Source organism: Dromaius novaehollandiae, chromosome W (genome assembly GCF_036370855.1).
Source record: "Dromaius novaehollandiae isolate bDroNov1 chromosome W, bDroNov1.hap1, whole genome shotgun sequence".
In the NCBI taxonomy this organism is placed as follows: domain Eukaryota; kingdom Metazoa; phylum Chordata; class Aves; order Casuariiformes; family Dromaiidae; genus Dromaius; species Dromaius novaehollandiae.
This window is the reverse complement of record NC_088130.1, coordinates 11005666-11021970: the sequence shown is the minus strand read 5'-3', so window position 1 is coordinate 11021970 and position 16305 is coordinate 11005666.

The following is a 16305-nucleotide window of genomic DNA, read 5'->3' as shown; positions in this document are numbered from 1 at the left end:
AAGCTGGTTTAATTACACATTTGAATAAAACCCATTTATTACCCTGGTGTGGGTATGAAGCAGGCTCTCAGGGTGCTATATTTCCATTAGTCCACTTCCTAATCTGGTTACATTTTGAATTGTGGCTTTGCATTACGTTATACAGTATCTGATGAAAAATACTCTGAGATCTTGTTTTTCTTTTGGTGCTGATATATCTAAAGAGATTGCAAAGAGTTAGTGACTAAATACAAATGAAAGAATGTTCAGCATCCCTGCAACTTCCCTTTGAAAAGACTGGGAAATTTTCAGAAAAATCCGTGGTTAAATTGTAGCTTGGATCCTAAGAAAATTCGAGTTATTCTTTGAATTATGTTTCAGATCCAAACTTCTTGTATTTATGGTGGGAAAATTCCACCATTAATATATGCTTATTCTAAGAACCTGGTTGTGATTCTGTGGGTTTTACTTGGAAAAAAATGCGGCGCTCCCCCTACTGTTCCACTGTACCCAAATACCAGGAAGACCTGGACTTCACCCTGATGAGTTCACAGTGCCAATAACATCCCAAGAAGGACACAAATAATATCCATATGTGAGCTTCTGTAGTTCTGGTGAAGTGTCTGTCGGGTATAAGAAAAATTTCATCAGTAAGGAAATGCTGATTTTCAGTTTCTGGTAACGTGCTACTAACAGTGGAGAGAACTAGAGGGTTTTTTAAACTATTTGGCAGTCTCAAGTTTTTCAGCATTTATAACATAATGTGCATGGCAATGTATATACTTCAATATTAACAATTTTCAAAAGTTCCCTGCGCACAGACAAGATTTATCGGTTTTATGTCTGTGCACGCATACAATTAATCTCGTTCCATTTGCACGTCTATGATGAGAATCCTGGATGCTATAGTAAAGAAAAGCTTTTCACATATTATATTCTTATGATTTCTTTTTGCTGTAAGGAATTATTCTAAGAATTAAGGACATGTTGATAACTGTAAATTCTGAAGCTCATGATAATCTCTGGCTCGTGACAATAATCTGGCAACAGGTATGGGCACACGGATGTCTGGAAGAAGCTGACTACTTTATGCTTGTGATGCTGTTCTTTCTACAGATGCTTCAGATAAAAATCAAATCAAGTAGACCGAGCCATTAGGTTTGAGTCAAAACAAGGCAGGGTGTCTTCCTCCAAAAGGAACGTTTAGCACTGTCGCATAGCTGAACAGTCAACAAGATATTAACATGGATATGTTTTGGCATTGTAAGATGGAGAATCAGAGAAAGAAAAAAGAAGTTTAAATAATAAACATCCATAGAAAGATACTTCCTTTGCCTTCAGGCAAGCCGGTATTTCTCTCTATATAGGCAGCACTGGTATCTCCTTTCACAGATACATTGAAGAGCTGAAAAGACATGCAGATAAAAGATGAAAAGCAGCTACTGACTTAGGTGTCTGGGAGTCTGTGTGTTGCTCTGGACATTGCTAATGAGTGACTATATCTCTCACCTCCTCCCTTCATTCTCCCAGGTGTTTTTACCTAGATACACACTCATATGAAATCAGAGAGACTCACAGAAGCCTCACCACAGCAGTATTGTATTACAGGGATATTCATGGGTTCCTCCATAGACGTTCTTAACACTGAGAGCTGAATTTGCTCCTGGAAATGCTTATCTATATGAATATTTTCAGAAGCAGCTTGCACTTTGGCATAAAGAGGCATCATCAGAATTATGCACTTTTTATGTGAATACTGATCAGCCATTAGCCTGAGACAGTTGGGCCGTTTTCCCATGACTTTTCAACTTTCTGGCATTATTTAAATTTTAATTCTAGTAGTTATATTTCTGAAATTTGGCAATGGCTTTTTGGTTTTCTTTCTCTCTCTCTCTCTTTTTTTTTTATTTACCAAAATAAGGGTTGAATACCCCATCTCAGCAGCCAAATAAGACTTCATGGCCGGCAGTGGAAGCCTATCCTGTTACAGAATAGTTGGAAACTATGTCTGAAAGTCAGACATAATGTTGAAATAAAGAAAACTTAGCCAGTGATTTACTGCTGGAGAGCTAAATGCATTTTATTTGGCTGTAATGCAATTGCACTTTTTATAAAAGGTAGCCTAGAAAGTTGTCAGGCCACAGTTTATATGACATGCCCTTCAAATTCAGGACCCATGGGTATAAATGACAACAAGTATATGGGCATGGGTATCAGAAGGAAGCTGATGACTTTCTGGCACCAATACTGTTGGTTTTAACATATATCGTGGACATAAACCCAGTACATTAGAATGAGCTTTTAGGTTTGACTCAGGATAATATACAGTTTATTCCTCCAAAAGCTCTAGGAGGGAACTAAAGCAGATTCCCTGTTTGAACATCTGTTTGCTCAGCAAATACATGAAATATTACATGAATGTATCTGCATCTTTTCCTACATATAAAGCCTTACTTTCTTTTCTTGGCTTTTTGGTGAGGGCTAAACTTCACAAGTATTTACTTAGGGCTCTTTTTTAACCTTGGATACGAATAAATAGCTCAAACTGGTGAAAGAGAAGCCCTGTGGATATATTGAAAAACAGAATTTGGCTCCTCATGTAGTTTCTTGCACAATGTACCAAAAAGCAATGTTTTTTATGGGAAAATATCCCTTAGGAGCCTAGAAATCTAAATCCTTCAGACCAATGGCCTTTAATAGTCCCCTTTTAAGCCTTAGTTCAAAAGTGCATTGCACACCATTTCTGTTGCATTTTTTTGCAGATTGCTTGGAAAAAGCACAAGACATGCTGTAAGAATGAATTCAGTGCTTATAAGAAACAGCATATTTCATTTCTGTGCACGGTAGTGGCAATGTCTCTATTATCCTATTTCAGGTAATTATAAACGGCTACCTTCCTCCTTCACTTCCTGATATTCTTGAGTCAAATATGTATTCTATTTTTAATGCCCTCAAATGAGCTGGCACATGGAAAAAGGGCCTAAGTGTGAGTAAAGATTATCTTCAATGTGTTCTGACATGCATACCAATGATTTTAATTGAAGACTATTGACTTGAGATTATTACGACTAGGCTCTAGGGTGTTTTTTTGTTAGATGTAAACCAAATGATGGATGGAGAAACATGAAAACAGAAACGTCATCTTACCAAAATAACATACAAATTGAATTTAAATTTAGAATCTTTAAAGGGGAAAAAATGAAATAGCACTATATTTTCCTCTTCCTCTAAGACTCTGATTTTTTTTTTCTATTCCATTTTCTTTGTTTTACTAAGTTCTGGACTGTTTATCTTTCTATTAATTGGATGCTCTGATGTGTGAATTGTGGGTCAGACAGGAAGTAATGCAGGCAGTAGTGAAGATGATGTGTCAGCTTTTTTTTGTCTTGAAGCTGGTGTAAAGAAATATTTGCTTTACTGAACCAACTACGACAACTTTATTTGACATATGTTAAGCCCTATATTTTATTGTCTTTAAAAAAGCAGTATAATCTGTAGCATGCCAAAACTTATCTGAGTCCAAAACTTATCTTTTTTCAACTATGTGTATATCAGTTGTTCTACTAAAAGATGTTATTTCTTCCTACACACTCTCTTTTTGCAGATGCAAAGAATATAACATATATCACTCATGTCATTGTTCATACTCTTCCAGCAACTACCACAGTCTGAGAAAACTACCAGTTGCAAGGCACAGTGAAACAACAACATAAATAGCAATTTTTTTGAATCAGAAATATTGCTGTTGCCATTAGAAATTATTTCTGAAATATAAAAAAGATTAAATCAAGAGATATTGAACCTTTTATAACATTTTATCAGCGGCATTTAGTTTTTTTCCTTCTGATAAATACTAAGTGTTAGCCAATGTGTTAAGCAAGTAGCGTACAAAGTTTAATATCTGAATAGCTTTCAGGACAATGTTTGGTATATAGTTCAAAGAGAAAATCCTGAAGCTAAAACTTTTATTTCCTATTTTTTATTTTTTTACTTAATAACAACCACTTAGTCAGACACAACAGAATATTTTTATAAAATGTCATGGTGTGTTTCCCTTGTCTATATGACAGCTTTAAATAAGGAAATGATTTAATGTTTAGGCCTAAATGTAATAAAATTAAAGCAAAACAAATATGGATTTAAATAGAGGACTGTTAGGCACACTATATATATGTTGGACAGTATTAGAAAGAGCTGTAGAGACAAAGAGAGAAAGAAGGTTATTTATCTGTCTGTCTAGATATATGAATGAGAATAGACAGTCTTTTATATGCCTGAATAAAGATTCAGTAGTCATTGAATAAGAATAGTAGCATTCAGTATTTTAGTATAAATATTTTTAGCGATATAATCAAAAGGATTAATTGCCATGACCTAAACTCACAGTTCTGTGCTTTTTGCTGAAGGGCTTGTTATTTCATCGACACCGTGTAGAACTGCATTGTAATCTTAGGAACCAAATGACGAGAAATATTTGTCTCTATAGAAAATTCTTTCAGAGGGCTGAGCTCTAAATAGACACATTTGTCAAGCATCAACAGCAAATGAAATGAAAATCCTTGTTGGGATACTTCAGGTACTACTGGGGACTCTGAAGATGAAGAAATAATTAAACTGTCCATTTAGACATTTAAGATAATTATTGTGCAGTGCTACAGGAAGTTGCAAAGATAAAGACCCGAAGGTTAGAAACGAATAAGAGACTTTGCTTTATAATATGCGGATTTGCTTCTGTGATGTGCTTGAAAAATGGAGAGATCTGCAGACTAGTCAGTTCTCTGTATCTAACCCAGCAATGAAGAGGTAGAATCATACTGTAGCATCAAATAGGGGTGAGAGACAGCAAACCTTTCAAACAATTAGAGAGTCTTTAAAAGGTCCTGATATTCCCCTCTTATTTGAGGCAACAAATGTTACTGTGCTATTTGTGAGTCTGTGTTTTGTAGCATTTGGTTCATTTTTCAGCTTAAATCAGAATAAATTTCCATCAGTCCCTAAAATCAGTTCTCAGAAATGAATCTAGCTGTTGGTCTAAAATCCGTGCATCATAGAAACTGGTAAATATTGGTGCATTTACACAAGGGATCCTTTTCATTTATAATTTCTCGGTTTGTGCCAGACAGCTTTCAAAAAGCATGATTTATTATTTTTACAGACAAGTGACTGAGAAACATCCACACAGTTGCAATTTCTAATAAATTATTTTCAAATCTACTTTTTGAGGTCTTTTGCTTTACTGTCACTGTAAGTAACAGAGTGCTCTAAGAATTAAAGTCTGGTCTTTGTGTTCAGTGACATTACAAAAGTATTTCACAGAATCTTAATATCATAATTGCTGGATTTGTTTATAACATTATTTCTTAGTTCAAGATTGCAATCAGTACTCATGATCAGAGCACTTTTCTCTGTTTATTATCACATTCTTTGTTAAATAAGACTTAAATTTTCCAGAAGAAAAAATGTTAGCCTATCTTTGAACATATGCAGAGCTATATTTCAGGGTCTGCCTTACATTATTTTAACAGCTGCAAAATATTAACATGCTAGTTATCTAAAGCATTAAGTGAGATTATTCCAGTCCTCATAAAGTCCTCATCCTAGACGCTTCACGGGTAACCTTAAAGCGGCAGTGTCGTAAAAAGTAATTAGGTAAAATTCTCCAATATATCTTATATATCGGTACTTATACTCAAGTTTCTCTGTTTAGTTCAAAATTCTTTTAATGAAATCACCTTCCTCTTTCATCAGCCCAACATACTAAACTTAGTTCGGCAGACCTCTACTTCTTGGGCCTCATAGCATCAAATACCAGCTTCTTGGATCCATTTCAAAACGATCATGTTGCTCGTTTAGTCATTTGTGCTAGTTAACAAACTAGCACAAAACCAGCAAAGCCAAAATGGTTGAGTTTTGCTCCTACTTTACAGTCTTACTAGAGAGAGAGCTCTTCAAGATTCACATTGTCATTTGTTTTTAACCTCACGTGATTCCAAATTTTTCTGTGCCCTTTATCACATAAAATTATTTAATTAGTTTTATTTAATTACAGTATTATTGAATGACAGTTTTAATTCTGTTTTCCTGCTGCAAAAGTACCCAGTTATCCCTTTTCTTTAAACCTATGTGATTTCTGTCCTTCTTGCTCTTCCTCTCATGAAAGGAAAAAGAGCTTGTAAGGGTGAGGCGGGGGCACCGCCTGGACTCCCAGCAGGGACGGATACACAAACACGAGGCATACGATGGTCGATATGGAGCATTTATTACCTCTGCGTCTGAACAGGGGTTCAGGCCCCAAAAAGCTTGTAGTTGTTTTACAGCAGTGGCAACAGGGTATTGTTGAATAGTATTGTGCACTTTCTCAGGGATAGCTTTCGTCTGCTGCCTCCAGACTATCCCTAAGAATTGCACACTGATGTCCGGCCCCTGTTACCTTCTCGGGGTTTACAGCACTATGCAACACTGTAACCTCTGCTCCTGCATCTACTAAAGCAAGCACAGCTACTTCCCCTCCTGAGTGCCACCTAATTCGCAGGGGTACGTATGGGCGTCAGTCCCCTGGATGATACGCTGCAACCGACGCTCGGATTTTGGGGGACCTGCCTCCCCTTTGTTGTTTCTTAGCAGGCAGCTTCCAGGGAGCACTGGGTGCAGGTGGGGCGGTAGGCTGTGTCTGATATTGCTGATTAGCAGGTAACCCTTGCTTAAATAAGTCAGCAGTAGAAAGACCATTTATCTCATCATGTAATACCCCTACCTGCAGCAAATCAGTCCACATCTGTCACCTCGTTAGCTTTCCACTCAATTTAGTAGTCCCTGCCAATCTTCTCGCCTTGGGATTCTGAACTGCTCTCACTTGCCTAGTATCCGGTTGACCAACAAGTGCAAAATCCCTTATATTGTTTACCAAAGCCCCCACTGTAGCGGCTAACTCACCAGTGGACGGGTAAGCACCCACCACGACAGCGCACGACCACTGATACAGCGAAGGAGCAACTACAGGGTTACCGGAGCTATCTTGCGCAGACGTAAGCTGGGAGAGAGAATACTGCACTTGAGTGTCTGTGGACAACGGGCTCATTAAATTCAGCTCCTCTCTTAACAACGTTAATGATCCAGCCCCATTATCCCAGGCTCTCACCATCCACACTAGTAATGACTCCCCCGGTTGCTGCTGGAATGTGGTCAAAAACTCACGTAACTCCTTTGGTGTGCAAGTCCTTGTCTGCTCTACAGTATCCCTATCTATTTGTCGCTCCCCCCACATCTGAACAAGCGGCCGCACCTGAGCGTTAGCGGTTCTTGCTCAATATCAAACTCAATTTCTGAGTCAGATGACGTACTCCAGATATTACCACCCCACTCCTCTGGATCCCAGGAGGGTCGGGCTATATTCACCCACACCTGAGAAACAGTAGCGGGCACCTTCCCATAACGCCCACGCCGCCTATTAGCCATCCGCAAAGCTAATCGCTCTACCCTATGGGTTAATTCCTGACTCTTTTCAGTTTGGGTCATAATCAACTCCTGTGCTACCGCCTTCGCATCATGTAAATCTCCACTCTCCTTCTCCAGATCCTTTACTCGTTGCTGCAAAGACGATACCTTGTTATCTAAGGCTCGAATGCCTGTCAGCAGTGCCCACCCCAATCATCCGGCCAGCTTCCGAGCTGCTCCCGAAGCGGCACGGAAGGGCATAGCCTGTAAAGCGGATTCAACCGCCTTTGGGGTAACACTTTCCCCCTGTGCCAACTCTGGCCAGTCCTCGGGGACTGCCAGCGTGGCAAGCAATGCAGCCGCCGGCCCCCATGGCTCAGTCTGGGGCCATCCTGGCAGCCGCAGGCGAGCAGTCCCTTCTTGACTCGCCCTCCCCCTTCGCTCTCCTCGGCCACGGCATTGTCGTTTGTGTATCCTGCCGACTACGCCAAGTGTAAGGGTGAGGCGGGGGCACTGCCTGGACTCCCGGCAGGGACGGATGCACAAACACGAGGCACACTATGGTCGATATGGAGCATTTATTACCTCTGCGTCTGGGTGGGGGTTCCCCGGCGTTTTCCCGATCGAGGCAATAATGGAGCGGGGGATCCCTGGCACCGCTGAGCGTCGGTCCAGGGTGAGGAACACTGGGGGGGGGGGCACTAGATGAAGTTTTTATGTACCATACACATGCGCAGTAAGCATGTTGAGCTCACTGTTATTCCCGATTCAAAGCCCAGGTGCAGCGCCACCCTGGCACAGGCTGAACCACGTGACTATGGGTCAACATGCCCTGCTGATGCTCCTTTTCCCACGGAAGGGTCTGGCTAGCTTCCATCGCCTATCTCCTCGACGTTCTTCCGCACTTTCCCATACATAACTCTACACTGAATGGAAGATACACGAAGCACATGATGAAATGCCTATATAATGCCTAAGTCAGAACTGGCAATTACAACTCAGGGGAGAGTTCTTGGAGTCATCGCTGACAGCTCTTTGAAATCATCGGCCCAGTGTGCATCAGTGGCTAAAAATATAACAGAATTGGTGATCATCAAAAGTATACTGAGCATAGGTCAGAGGCATCTCCTTGCGATCTGAACCTCGGTGAGCCCGTGGATTGTGGTACCATGTGCAGTGCTGCTCTCTATCTCAAGAAGGATGTAGTGGAGTTAGAGGATGCTCAGAGGAGGGCTACTAAATGGATCATGGTGGGAAACAGCTGCTTTATGAGAAGAGATTAGAAGGGTCAGGACTCTTCAGTTTGGAGAAAATAAACCTGATTGAAGATGTGACTGAGGTTTACAAAATCCCAAAGGTGGTTGCCTGAGCGCATGCAGAATTGTTAAGTACTAAATCCCACATGACCAAAACTAAGGGGCATTTGATGAAACTACCTGGAGGTTTTGCATAAGCCATAAAAGAAAGCTCTTAAGTAGCAGGCAGTGAACTTCAGTAACTTGCTGCCCTAGAAGGCTGTAAAGGCAGACAGTATCAGCAGCTTCAAAAAGGGATTAGACAAAGTACTGGACAACAGCTCCATAATGGACACTGAAAGGAAAATGTGTGAATGTACTCGGCAACATCCCTAATACAACATGCGTGGATGCTGGGGGAATACAAGGGAAATGGACTGCAGAAAGGGCCAGGCTTTTGTGCCCAAGCAGTATTGCCATTAGGCACTACTGGAGACTAAATACTGGGCTAGAGAGATCACTGGCCTGACCCAGAAGGATATTTCTCATATTATCAGTTTGAGGACTGAACATTTATTGATTCTTATTAATTTTTGAAAATAAATTGTCTCCAATATACAAGCAGTAGGATATTTGATCTCTGGCAGTTCTGAAAACTCAGGTGAAGATTATAGGAGTTCATCCAGATTGGCTGAAAATCGAGTTAGGTTTTGGTTAGGTTTTGCTTCATATGTCCTTCATTATTCTTGAAACTCTATTCCCCCAAATTTTTACTTCTAGTATGTATTCAATCTTATCTAGTTCTGAAAATGGATTTTAATTTGGAGGAAAACTGAATCTAGCTCTAAATTCTATAGCCTTGCTGTGATTTGTGGGCAAAAATAAAAAATTTTGTTGTTGACAACAGTAATGGTGCTGACTCTTTTAAATTTGTCTCAAGTATACTGAAATTTGGTGGTATCATAGCTCCTTATTTTTGTATGACTGAGTTTCTAGTCCTAGTTGCAAAGCCTGAAGCCTTTTCATGTACACTAGCTTTTGCATTATGCTCTGCGATAGTGAATCAAACTTCAGCTCACACTATAAAAATTGAGTTCTATGAACTTCTCACATTGTGATTAATTAAAAATAATTGTACTTTAAAAGCACCAGCTTAAGAGAAATGAAGAATTCAGACATCAAAGTCTTCAACTGAATTTACACAAATGCTATACTATTACACAGTAAACAAGTATTATTTTCAAATATCGCTTATGTAGTGTCATGAGCTTTTCTTCAAATACGTCACTTTCTTTCTCTCTTATACTGTACAAAATACTCTCTTACACTGTACAATCACTTGAGGTCTGCTTTCCTTTTTGTACCTAGTAAGGGTGCTAAAAATCATTCTTCCTGTGGTATCCTTCTCTTATAAAGTGCAGTGAGGTTTTCATTGTGAAGAGTTCAGCATTCTCTGAATAACACATTTGGAAGTGATACTGTCCTTGTCATCACAGTATAGCCTCATAAGTTTGGGATGAAACTATGTAAGTTCATTCTTTTACTGATTGTATGCCTTAGGCCTCACAAGAAAGTAAACAAGTTAAGACAGGATGTTTTGTCGCATTGAGAAGTAAAACTGCCTTATGTTGAGAATTAAAACATAAATAGTTGGAATGCAATAGTTACAATTTTTCTTTGGAGTTATTACTTTTTCAAGCTTTCTTTTCTTCTCCTTCACATTTAGAACTTTTAGGAAATCAGCAATTACTTATTTGTGTCCTATAAAACTCAGTGCCTGATTCACTACCTTGCTATATGGACACAAGACTAGATGTTTACAAGGTTGAGTGAATTTCTATGTTTTTGGTGCCTAAGGCTTGCTTACTATGGACACTTGCTAACATTCATATGTATAACAAACTAGGAAAGCATTTTTCCCAGATAACTGGTGCAAAAGGTGTTTTAGGAAGATCTTGAGAAGAATATTCTTGATAAATAGTATTGCTGTTAATTACAGTGCTATACTCTTGTGAGATGAAAAATAACAAATACATTACAGAGCATTTTTATGCATAATTAATGAACTTAATGAAAACAGCACAACATATTTCTTTTAATTTATAGGAATAATTTGCCTTGAGAATTTATTTCCTTGTGGAAACTGGTGAGCTTCACCTGAAGAAAAAAACAGTTTAAAAGAAATGTCTAATTTAGGAAAATTTTCATGCTTTTGTGAAAGAGGAGAATTTGATTTAGACAAGAAAAAAAAAGTCCCTTCCTTTTCACTGAATTGGACTGATCAAGAGTAAAAGTTTTTGCAAAAATGGCCTCCAATTCAGCAGAATTATTTCCAAAAAGCAGTGTTAAAAAATGAGAAAATGACAGAGATCGCCCAACAGAACAATAGAACTTCTGGTGTGACGGGCGTATGTGTTGGAATACTGTTGCCAAAATAGATCATAACCCAGATTTCAGAGTGGCTTGTCTCCCTAGAAAATACTGATCTAAAACTCCAGATACACATCTCTCTGAACTTTAAAATTTAGATCCAAAACATGATGGATATTCAAATATATCAAGAAAACTGGATGAAAACTCATTAAGATGAAATCTTAGATCATTCTTGGGAAGTCATAAATTATTTTATAGGAATATGTAGAAAATTTTACCTCCATACAAAATAATTAGGACAATGTTCCTAATTATTTTCATGAAATTTCAGAAAACTAAGCAACATTTTCTAAAGAAGAAGCTCTGATTTTCCATGGTTTTGTCATGAGCTCTTAATAAAAAGGCAGGCTTTTTTTTGTGGGAAAATGATGCAAAAATAAATGTCTCAGCCTTTTATGTTGTAATAAAATATACATTCAGATTTTATTTCAGGTTAAAAATAGAAACTAGTTTATCTAGTTCCTAATACATTTCTTGATATTATAGTTCTCTTTTTTTGTAAAGCAACTTTTATCTAGAAATTTTAAATGATCTATGTATTACCCTAACAGAAAATCTCTCGAAAACAAAGAGAAAAGGAGATGAGAACTATATAAGCATGCAAAAATTCTGAGTCCAAGAACCTTCATTTAATGTCACATGGGACTTGCTATTAACAGAAAATAAGAAATCATTATATATTGAGTAAAATTTCCAAAGTGATTAAACTAGTGGTGATGGAAAGCTTAGTAGAAGAAATACATTTATTATTGTAATTACATACTAAATATTTGATGAATTAATTCAATTCCACTGACTTACTCCACTGAAATTTAGTTCTCCTAGCATGTATAGCTAAGTACAGCTCTGTAATGAAAGCTGTGTAAGAGTTATACCCGGCTGCATCCTGTGCTGCGAGCTGCCTCTGCCTGATCCTCTGCAGGCGAATTGCTCCCTGAATGTGCATAGGCGCTCCCAAGGAATCGGTGGCCGTCCAGCAGTAGTGCCAAGTACGTTCGCTACCTGGCTGTCTTCATTCCTGTTTATGCCCCTTGGCAGATGTTTTAGCTGGAAAAGTCTGTGTTCCTCAGGTGTTAAGATCTGTCTTGTGCATTAATACTACAAAGCTTGAGCAAGGGTGGACAGTATTCCTCCTTGCAACCGTTTAATTCGATGTGAGTGAATTTGTTGTATACATTTTGTCAGAAGATAGAAAGCATATCTGAAACCTACTGTAATGACAAATCATGTTTCTCAGCCTTTCTTAGCACTAATGTATTCAAAATTACTATACTATATCCTACCATTATTATAACTCACTCTGACAGCTCAGGTTGTACAGGTCTGTGCAGTGAATCTAAATATCATGACTACTCTGTGCAATGAAGCCTAGAGAAAAGGTTTCCCAAGCTAGGAGAGAAACAACTAGTAAGTTTATATAGTATGATTAAGGTAAAGAACAGTTAGCTAAAGTGTGTTATTTCCTTATACATTCATTATATCACAAATTTTACCTACTTAATGATCATCTATTTCAACAGAGAAAAGACAACATAATAGAAACATTGTAAATGATGTTGCTATTTTTGTTCATACTTTCTGTTCCCTCCACCACACTCATTATTCAGTCAATTCCTTACTTTGGGGCAATCAGTTTTCTGGGTGATTTTTCACTGTGGCTTCTTGTTAAAGTTATAACAATATATGACTTACAGACTTGATCTTAGATAGTTTTCAGTACAACTTTGGGGAAATAACGATTTATTTTCTAACATTTGGGTCCCCAGATGGTTGATCTTGATACACAGCACTTTTGAAAAACAGAAAATACAAAAAAAAAAAAAAAGAGGGGAGATGACAAATGAGGAAGAGAGAAAAGGGGAGAGAAAATGTTTTCTGTACAAATCTGGCAGCAAGTTAGACAGAAAGAAACAATAAAGTTGTACCACAAGCTGCAAAAAAAAAAAAAAAAAAAAGCTTTTGATAATGAAGAGGAGGCCGGGGTAGACAAGAGAAAAAAATCCTAGTTCTATTAAACAACGTCTGCTTTGCATTCAGTCTTCATTACATGGACTTAAAGATCCCAGTCCACTAAAGTGAATGTTAATCCATGGAATATAAGGCAGGATATAGCCTGGCTACAGAAGAGGAAAAAGAACTGCATTTATTTGGCCTACGTCCATCTCAAGACTTCTAAAACAAAGAATATTCACCCTCAGGCTCTCAGCATATCTTTTTTCTCCCTAGCTCCTAAGCATATTACACTTCCGTCTTGTCCAGCTTTCTCTTTTCTCTTTCCCTTCAGGTCGTCCAAAGCATATCTTATTACCGGTGTTTCCATTTCCAGCTCCAATTTCGTATTTTAAGAGGTTTTTTTGTGCAATTAATTATTATCAGGACAACTTTTTAATTTATACCAACTTTCTTATCTCTTTGGTCTTGCAGTGTACCCTCCTGTGAAAATTTACAAACCATGACTCATTTTTTAACTTAATGTGCCTTTGGACTGTCCTGTGTTAGACACTGAGATTTTGTGGTTTGTTTTACGTGTTTTGTGTGTGTTAAAGTACCATGTCCTGGTATGGTATAATGCAAATAATAAATAATACTGTGCACTTGTCATTATGCAATCATGAGCTTCCAAGAAAAACATGATAAAACCGTCTAATGATGACACAATGAAATAATTATTTCCTCCTTGCTTTAAGCAAAAGGTTTACTGGCTCTACCACTGCATCTTTGCTTGAGGAACATTGCCACCTAGCAACGAAGTATCTTCTCAGGCTTCTGGATAAAATCTATAAAGAACTGCCCTAGCAGCAGCTCTTAGAACATTTTCAAATAATTTTGGAAATTTCGTTTTTGTCCTTTTGCCACTTAGCATTCAATGCCAGCTGGCTTTCTGCAGAACAGGGGAAAAATTGCTAGCTATTTAGTTTTGGAAGCAGACTTAAAAAGGCAAGATACAGAAGTTAAGAAAAAGGCAAACTGCTAAATTGTTCCTTTAAGGCATAGCATGCAGTAAGGGATAATGTGGAAAAACATCAGCCAAGTAGGATAACTTCCAGAGATATTGTCCTCATGAAGCCAAGAGAAAAGTGTTGCTGCCCACCCATGGACAGAGTAAAATGCACAGACCCATCTTCTCCTCTCCATGCTGTCTCTAAAAAAGCTAATGCTGGCAATGGTGTGAGACTGACAAATGCCTGTAGTGTTAAATCAAATAAAAAATTAGAATTAGTATACATTCTTTTAAAGAAACGTTTGAGCATATGGCCTAAAAAGATATTGGAAGACAACAGAGAGAGCAAGAATTAGTTCAACAAATTCAGCAAATGGATGACTGGTGAAGAAGACATCATTTGCCAAAGTGACAGACAGAACTAGGTCTGTTTGGGGACTGTTTTCTTAGAGCAGAGACATCTGGTAGCTCACCGAATCATTTCATATTTTTGAATACAAAAAAAGAACAGCAATGGGAACTGTCTTTGACTGGAAAAGCAAGTAACGGTGACAGTCACAATTATAAAATATAGGACATTTTACATAAAAATAAGAAATCTAGCCAAAGAGAAAACACAAAACACTACAGTAAAAATTCCAAATCTTAATGCTTTAATGAGACAAAATTAACTAAATAGCTTTTACAATGTGCTCAGAATACTGTCGGAAGTGCTATGCTGGCAATTACTGAGCATGAATAAAAAAATACAGCAAAATGGCATAATCCAAGAGCTAAGTACCCTAAAATATATGTTTTAGAAGCCTATATTACCAGCTTTAAAATATTTAAATATTACTTAACTGTATGGATAGCTATTAAAGAATAAAAAGAGCATTCCTTATGGCTCAGTGAGTTGGGCTCCTATACACACAAATAAAAAGATGCAAGAAATACAGGAAAACTATTAAAAATACATTGTATTAGAGATGTATGCGCTATTACTTCTGGACAGTAAATGAAAACCATCAGTATCTTGTCAATCACTGATAGTGCATGCAAAAATCCAGCTCCTTTTCCAGTATCTTGAATCAGCATTGTTAAGTCTCAAATGTGGCAAACTTTAATGCTCTAATGCATTTGTTTACTTTCTGTCTTCTATTTGTTCTTTCTAAATTTAATAATATAGAACTCTCTGACCATAAAAGATTCTGGAATATTTTTGAACGACAGGAAGATAATGTGACTAGTTTTATTGTTTGCAAAACAAGAGAAATTGAGGAATACCCAGCCCACATAATACTGTGGTTCAGATTGAAGTGGTCAAGGCTTGCCCATGACTTTTTTTTCTAGGCATCTAGAAATGTTCTTGAATGACACTATTTTATTAAATGTTTAATTAAATTATCAACAATCCAAGCCCATATGCTCTTTCCAGAGCATACAGTGGCCATAAGATTACTTCAGTTTGTAGGCTGTGAAAAACCCATAGATGAAAGATTGGGATCCAGAATGAGACATCAGCTATCAATTCATCATTACACACATTGCTACAGTCTAGTGGATAAAACTTGCATTTAGAATCTACACAATGATTCGCATACGCAGGAGCACTTTTGATAATTCCTCAGCATCCCATCCTTTTGGCAGATCTGTGCCATGTGTACCAAAAATGTGATTTTCAAAAAAAGATGTAAAAAACCTTAAAATTTAGATGAATAAGTAGAATGCAAAGCAAAAACCAATGAATCAAATATTGAGAAAAGGGTAACTTTCACTCAGCACTGATTTGTAAAGAAAAAGAGTTTGGTAGGGAGAAACTTGGATCAGGTTCTCTGCAATATTATGAATTTCAGCTCACAGATGTCTCTGTTTACTCACAAGACATCCCCTTTTGGTTATAACTTTGCAATGATATAGGCAGCCTGCGGTTTTAGAGATCTAATGTGATTGTTACAAGCCAATGAAGAACGCGGAGAATAATTTTGACACGCTGCAAAATAATAAGAGCTATATTAACAGTCTAATCACTCTTGAGCTTGCTTTCATTTCAGGCTTTTTCTTGGTGCACAACACATGACTAATCAATAGCACCCAGAAGAGATTTTTTTGGCCTCATTTACATGGCAATGACAGTGCTGCTGTGATTCAAAATTCCTCTTGAAATCCCACTCTTTAAAGTTGACAGGAAATCGACAACAAAATGCATGGCTGCAGAGTCTCCGGCATATAATGGCTGTAGACACTAGGTCTGTCTCTCCAGGAATCTTCAGAGATGCTCTTTCTTTTTTCCTAGCTTAAAAT